Here is an 8,425-nt window from a genome sequence, read left to right as displayed (position 1 = left end):
CTGTGGTGACTTCTTGTGACAAGGGAGAAGTAATACCATTACTTCTTCCTGTTCCCAATTTTTATCTTTGTAACAACAAATCATTGAGTAATAAAACCAGCTGCCTTTTCAGTGAGTCTCTCATCCAGTGGTTCAGCGCAGGCTTGCTGCTGCTAAAACTAAACAGAGCTCCAATCACATTGGCCATATTTGTCACATGACGTAGGACTCCAGTAGAGAACGTAATTTAACTCTTTCTGCACCGCTAGGCGAATGAGACGTTGACAGATCGTTTTTTTCTTTCTATCGGGTTTGTTTTTCTTTCAAATTATTGGTGGGGACAATTCAATAATCGCTGGATATTGGTGGGGACATGTCCCTTCCGTTAATGCCAAATCTACGCCCTTGGACTGAAGAGTCATTTAGCTTCTAGTTTGCTGCCAACAGTGTAGTGAAACATTTAAGCTGTACATGAAAGTTAATGGGTAATTATGATGATTTTTACCAAAAAGATTTTAAATGAAAGAAAAAATAAAGGGCATGAAAACTGATTCTTATGTCTACTGTGTATCTTCAGTGTGAATGTTGAGTTAAATTTGAGTGTCTGCATTTAAAGCACATATTAATGTATTGTTTCGAAATCCATGGTGGTACACAGGAAACATTACTAAAGAATGTAGAATTAGAACACTATCTGTATTTGTTTTTTAAATAGTTTTACATATATTTTACTATTTAAAAAAATAATCAAGAAATCAAGCTTGCTGCCTGTCTTGTACAGTAATTTCATTTGAACATAGGTTTGATTTAGTGGAGTCAGTTGTTCCCATGCATCATTCTGTAAGTGTGAGAATGAACTAAGATTAGAAAATGTCAAAATATAAAGTTTGATTTATTTTTATTCATCACAGCATCCTAAACTTTGCTGAACTTTCTAAAATATAAAATGAACTCACTGGGTGTTGACTGTCACATTTCAAAGCACCAAGTAAAGATAAACTATTAAACATTAACTGGGTCAGACTTGTTACTGCATGATGTAATCACACATACCACACCCTGCATCATGTGATTGGCTCTTGGTCGCTCTGTAAGAATATATCTCCCTTCACAGATGTGTCTGTATCAGGATGGGTCTGAAGGTGAACAAGAGCAGAGATCTGTTTCCCTTCAGAGCACAGAGGTTGTTTCTGTTCAGAGGAAGTGAAACTGTCTGATAGTCACTGAGAGACGGTGAAACGGCACAGCACATGAATCAAATGGACCAAACAAAATTCTGCTGTTCAGTCTGTTTGGATCTACTGAAGGATCCTGTGACTATTCCCTGTGGACACAGCTACTGCATGAACTGTATTAAAAGCTTCTGGGATGAAGAGGAAAAGAAGAAAATCTACAGCTGCCCTCAGTGCCGGAGGACTTTCAAAGCGAGGCCTGTCCTGGAGAAAAACACCATGTTAGCAGATTTAGTGGAGGAGCTGAAGAAGACTGGACTCCAAGCTGCTCCTGCTGATCACTGCTATGCTGGACCTGAAGATGTGGCCTGTGATGTCTGCACTGGAAGAAAAATGAAAGCCTTCAAGTCCTGTTTATTCTGTCTGGCATCTTACTGTGAGAAACACCTTCAGACTCATTATGATTCACCTACATTCAAGAAACACAAGCTGGTGGAGCCCTCCAAGAAGCTCCAGGAGAACATCTGCTCTCGTCATGATGAGGTGATGAAGATGTTCTGCCGTACTGATCAGCAGAGTATCTGTTATCTCTGCTCTGTGGATGAACATAAAGGCCACGACACAGTCTCAGCTGCAGCAGAAAGGACTGAGAGGCAGAGAGAGCTGGAGGTGAGTCGACAAAACATCCAGCAGAGAATCCAGGACAGAGAGAAAGATGTGAAGCTGCTTCAACAGGAGGTGGAGGCCATCAATCAGTCTGCTGATCAAACAGTGGAGCACAGTGAGAAGATCTTCACTGAGCTGATCCATCTCATCCAGAAAAGAAGCTCTGATGTGAAGCAGCAGATCAGATCCCAGCAGGAAACTGAAGTGAGTCGAGTCAAAGAGCTTCAGGAGAAGCTGGAGCAGGAGATCACTGAGCTGAAGAGGAAAGATGCTGAGCTGAAGCAGCTCTCACACACAGAGGATCACATCCAGTTTCTACACAACTACCCCTCACTGTCAGCACTCAGTGAGTCTACAGACTCATCCAGCATCAATATCCGTCCTCTGAGCTACTTTGAGGATGTGACAGCAGCTGTGTCAGAGGTCAGAGATAAACTACAGGACATTCTGAGAGAGGAATGGACAAACATCTCACTGACAGTCACTGAAGTGGATGTTTCACTGTCAGATCCACCAGAGCCAAAGACCAGAGCTGGATTCTTAAAATATTCATGTGAAATCACACTGGATCAAAACACAGCAAACACATGGCTGTTATTATCAGAGGGGAACAGAAAAGTAACATTCTGTCAGTCAATGGAAGACCAACAGTCTTATTCTGATCATCCAGACAGATTCACTTGGTGGTTTCAGGTCCTGAGTAGAGAGAGTCTGACTGGACATTGTTACTGGGAGGTGGAGGGGAGAGGAACAGGAGTTGAAGTAGCAGTCTCATACAAGAGTATCAGCAGAGCAGGGAAAGGAAATGACTGTGTGGATTTGGACGTAATGACAAATCTTTTGCTTTCTATTTTCACAACTTTTATTCATTTTGGTACAACAACATCGAAACTTATGTCTCAGGTCCTCGTTCCTCCAGAGTAGGAGTGTACCTGGATCACAGAGCAGGTATTTTGTCCTTCTACAGCGTCTCTGAAACCATGACTCTCCTCCACAGAGTCCAGACCACATTCACTCAGCCGCTCTATGCTGGACTTTTGCCTTATTATTATGGAGACACTGCTGAGTTGACTAAAGTGAATTAGACTGAAGTCTTTCATATTGTGGGTTTAAATCTGTATTTTAGTTTCATTTTATTTTCTCTCCATCATTTCTGCACAGAGATCAGCTGTCAGTCAAACATTATGGGTGGTACCTCCACATCTTCTAGTTGTTCTCTTGATGTTTCTGAGTTTTTAAAGGAGATCTTTCCTGTGACTGTTTATGGAGGCTATCACTGCTCATCATCATTTTGATTTACTAAAATATTTCTCCACATGAAAATGTAAACTTCTCTATCCTCTAAATGTTTCTGGAATATTTGTATTGAACAATGTCGACATTTCTCTTTATGAGTATGGCAGACCATGTGTGTGTGTTTGTGTTTGTTTTTGTCAAAATCATCAAACAAATGAGGAAAAACTGTGATTTTAATGAATGAATTCATATATTGTGTTGATGTTTTATTGTGTGAATAAACTGGAAGGTTTGACTATAAATCAAACTTTGAACAAAGTCTTTTCTTCTGTCTTCATTCCAGGATCTCACTCAAATCTGATGCAGAAAATATGAAACTAATCTGAGAGAATAACTGAAGCAGTTTTCCTCCTGAAGCATCACAAAGTTCAGAGTTCATGTTTAGAGCAGAAGATTCAGCAGTCGCTCTGTGACCTTTCAACTTTCTTCACTAAAACAGCTTCATTACAGAGAAACAAGTCACATTTTCTTGATGTTATAAGTCCTTTCAGATGTTTGTAATGGTCCTTGAATGCAGCATCAGTGTTACAGGTTGTGACTCCTGTGAACAAACTGACACAGTGTGATATTACACATATTTAAATCTGTCTTTACTGATGATGTTGAAGCTGCTGAAGGCTCAGTGAAGTTTTGTCTTCCTGCAGGTTAACAAGTGAAATCTGAAAGTGATGCACAACACAAGAGGGCGCCTTCATCCTGCTAACAGGGATGTAGAGGAGGTTAAAGCACCTCAGCTCAGTTTGTCCACATGTTTTACATTCTGCCATGTTTTTAGGCTGAATAAAGCCTTTATCATAAAGTACACTGTGTCATAGATCATTTTTACATAGAACTGTGTCCTTCATTGAGTTTTATAATTTTAGAAACACTTTGCATAATATTGTATTAAAATGACTTTTTCTGTATTAAACTGTTTCTCTGTTTAGTTACAGGCCATTCATTCATTAGAAACACATAAAACATTCACATTTAGTTTAGCTGATAATTTACACGACAACCTCAGTTTTGTGTACAAATATGACAAACATGATGTTTGCAGATTTCTTCAGTCAGCTGAAGAAGACTGGACTCCAAACTGCTCCTGCTGTAAAACTGATATCACTGCTATGCTGGACCCTAAGTGCTGTACTGTTTTCAATACAGGCTTTTTACAGATGAGATATTTAACAGTCATTAGAATTGGAATTTAGATTTGAACATTTGAATTTTTATGTACTAATATTTGTTATTATAATATTAATATAGCACCAGGTTCAGTTACCTTTACTTAAAATTTGATGGTAGAATTTTCCTTCAAGGAGCAACTTTTTACTTTTTTACTTTAAGTACATTTCAATAAGGAGAGATCGTCAGAAAGAATGAAGATGATTTATTGATGAACAGAATGTACAAAGGTGTTTGGTGGTCTGTCTCTCTGCAGAACGGAGCTCCAGCTGTGAAACAGATTAGAGCAGGACCCCTCAGAGCCTAGATGCTGGTGATGGAGATGAAGGTGACTTGAATGAAGCTTGAGTGATGAGAGGTGGAACTGGGGAGGAGGTGCTTTGCACAAAGGCGTCTATGAAGGAGAATGACAGATGCACAGTGAGATTTGAAGTACGCAGCATGAATGGTGATTGGCCTGGAGAAGGCCGGGAGAATGTGATTGGACCAGACCAGTGATGACACAAACAGCTTGACAGTGGAAGTGATAAAGCTTAGATTCAGCCGGCAGCACCTGGGAGCGGACAGATGTGAGACCATAGATCTTTGTTATTGAACTTACACAGAAGCTTTATTTCAGAGCCTGAACTTTTTTACTCTTAGTTGAGTAACACGAGTATCTGTACTTCTACTTAAATACAGAATGTCTGAACTTTTGCCACCTCTGCTTTTTGGTAGCTCCAGGAATGAGAACAGAAAAACAAACATTGACAAAAAGTGTAGTGGATTTATGAACTTTACATTTAACAGATCTCACAAAGAAGCTCAACACAACAGTCAGCTGTTACTGTCGGGTATGGAGGATTGAAGACAGCAGGTGACGTTGTAGCAGAAGAGAAGATTCACACTGATGGGCTTCATCCATCAGTGTGAATCTTCTGTTGCCTCTACTGTTGTTAACAGAAAATGCAAATCAAAATTACTATTCTGTTAAATATGGGAAATGTTACCAACTCTGTAGAGAATAATGGTGAGATGCAGTTGCACATCGTCATCATGAGAACTGATTCCTGAACCGCTCGTCCTGCATCATCTTCAATTATCAAGCTCTGTCAGCATGATCTCCATGATTCCTGGGATGTATTCCTCATAGACCACCCTCAGGTGTTTCTGCAGTGTGTTTAGCTTCTGACTCAATATACACCACAGACCTGAATCAGACCCTTTAGGTTACACACAACAGAGCAGGTCAGTCAGGAATCTTACTAATTACTTTTTAAATGGCAGCACTGCAACAGAGAAGCTTTTAAAAACCTGAAGAATGCTGCTGAAACTAGAGGGTTTATATATCAATAAGATTAAGATTAATAAAGATTATGGCTCCTTACAGCCATCACATCAAAAGACTTATTTTTGGAGACGATGCCAACCATACCTTAAATTATCTTTAATGATTCTTAATGATAACACACTTACCTAAAACAAAGGTAATGTAAAGCATATCATCAAAGAGTAACTGCCACAGGAAAACATGACTGTCAGTGAAGACATCCATCTGTCTGCTGCTTCTACCATGGCACCATATTCAGCAGAGAAGACCACTTTGGTTTAGTCTCTCTAATTATGCGAGCTGGGACCACATCCTCACTTTAGGTTTGACAGCATTTCTAGTAGATAATGGCAGATGGCTTCAGCATGAACTGAGGCAGCGGTTTGAGGAAGGCCTCACATTATTAAACAACCCACAAACATAAAGCCCTGCTGCTGTCAAACTTTGTCATATAAACAAGTACAGAGAACTGTGCTGAAATCTGGAGTGACAAAGCAAGGCAGGTACAATTACAAATACAGATATCAGCGTCACAGTAAAAAGCTTCATTTGAACATGAATTTAGTTGTGATGACAAGCTGAGACAAAAAGGTGATCACTTATTCCACTTCATCACCCAAAGTGGAACCTGCTCCCATCTGGTTCCCCCTCTCCACCTGCTCTAAAACAGAATAAATGTAAAGCATCCGAATCAGCACATGAAACCTAGAATTGACTTAATGATGCTCACAGAAAAATATGTTTACCTCACAGATGTCTGTGCAGGTTCTTAGTCATCCAGCTCATGGTAGTCTAAGGAGCTGCTTAGGTTTACCTCACATGTGAGATCATATGCCTTGGAGAGCATTATGGACAGGAAAGTTTCAGGTCCATGAGGTGAGCATATTCTGGATGTGCAGAGATCACCTTATGCAAGTGGAGCACAAACCTGCATGTGACTGCTGCCTGGATGTTACCTCATCCATAAGTATTAAAGGATGGATATAAACTTCCTGTCAGAAATGACTGAAGGTCCTGTGGGAAGTTTTCATCAATAAGTACAGTATATGTATAGCAGTGGAACAGAAGCTGTTGTGGTCTTCTTGTCCTCATGTACCAAGCTACCATTTTATCTGTTTCTCCACCTTTTGCTCTTTATTTCTTTCCTCTGTGTGTGTGTGTGTGTGTGTGTGTAGAGGTGGAGCCTCCTCCTGTATGGGCTCAAATTGTGGTCTTAAATATTTTGTACTTGTAAATCAGAATGCATATATTTGTGCATCTGTAGATAAGAATTTGTGTGTGCGTAAAAAATATGTGTGTGTAAAAATATTTACACGTTAGAATTTCTATTTGTTAAGGTCTGGTTACAGATACAAAGCAAAAAAACACGTGTGAAACTCTGCACTCAAGTTTCAACTTACAAGTACGAATTTTGACCCGATTTTTCTTCCTTTCAGCTGATTGGTCAATGTCATGTCAATCACAAATTTAACTATCCAATCAGAGAACAGATGGGTTTGGCTGTCAGACGCTTTACTGAGCTGCAGGTCCTTGAAGGGTAATACAGTGAGAAAATAAAACAGGCGGGAATTTCAGCTCTGACTCGATCTTTTTTCTACTTTCAACAGAAAATGTTATTTTCAGTATTAAGTGACGTCATCCTCACTATAATCTGTTACTCACTGTGTCACCGTGAAGAATATATTTATACTGTAAAAAAGAAAAGCTAGAAAAACACTTTCATTAATTACACGTGAGCTGTTTCTTCTTTTCACGACAGAGTTTTTTCCTTTTTTTATTCTCACTGATGCTTCTTTGTGAATAACTCAAAAACAACTGAAGTAATGCAGGTTCATTATAACCAAAACTCCAGACTGACAGCAAAACATGATGTTAGAAAATGGAAAATCCACAGCAGGGAAAGTTCAGGAAGGTTTCTTCATGCTTTACAGGCTGCTCAGCAGAGGATGATTTAAAGATGTGTGTGAAATGGAGTGTTACGATTGGTCAGAAAATGTGATGAATGTTAACTTTTTATAAAGAAAGACAACACATTTAGTCTTTTCATTAAAATATATAAATATTAAGTTGATTACAAATCAAAGCTAACACTATGCCAGCTTCTAGCTTTGCTTGACAGGTGTAGAAAAAACCTGATGATTGACACGAACTCCCAGAAAAGTTAAAAGTCAACCAAACACATCCAAACTTTGAGCCCAAAAACAGCCGTAAACCTGTGTGGTTATTATAGTAAACACTGCAGTCTTTTCTCTGTATGTGTTACTTTATAAATAGATTTAATGTGAGCAACACGAATGTTAACAGATGGAGATCTTTGCTGAAGCACACTGATCACTACATTCACAGATTGCTGTCTTTAACAGTCTCATCATTTTTCTTTCCTTCGTTCTGTGAGAATTTCTCCAGAATAATGTGTTGATCGCAGTTATTGACTGTCTGATATAATAAGTAGCTTTGTTTTAATTGTGCACGGCTCGTCTGTGTCACTGTTTCACAGAACAGCATCATCAAGATGTGGCGATAACCAAATTGTCCAGCAGGTGTCGCTGTGGAGATGGTGTCAGATTGTTTTGAAGCCTGGCTTTGCCCATCACTACTCTTTAGCCTTTGGGCATATTTATTTAACATAAAGAGCAGAGTCCATCTTCATCTACATACAGCGCCCCACCATCATGGTGAGAGCCCATAACAAACATAGTAATGATGTCACAAAAAGTTGTACCGTAAAGTCTCAACCAAAGTTCCCCCTGTGACATGAAGAGTAAGGGCTTCAACACGTACAGGGAGTGCAGAATTATTAGGCAAATGAGTATTTTGTCCACATCATCCTCTTCATGCA

At 39.4% G+C, this 8,425-nt stretch overlaps 1 pseudogene; it reads left to right on the top strand.

The window, feature by feature from the left end:
* Positions 1-890: 890 nt before the first annotated feature.
* LOC146368872 (tripartite motif-containing protein 16-like) lies at positions 891-3,371 on the top strand (annotated as a pseudogene).
* Positions 3,372-8,425: the final 5,054 nt, after the last annotated feature.

The sequence above is a fragment of the Perissodus microlepis genome, chromosome 18 (genome assembly GCF_051167445.1).
Source record: "Perissodus microlepis isolate ML-2025 ecotype Zambia chromosome 18, ASM5116744v1, whole genome shotgun sequence".
Taxonomy (NCBI): Eukaryota; Metazoa; Chordata; class Actinopteri; order Cichliformes; family Cichlidae; genus Perissodus; species Perissodus microlepis.
Note: the sequence above shows the minus strand (reverse complement) of the source record. Positions and strands in the feature narration are given on the sequence as shown.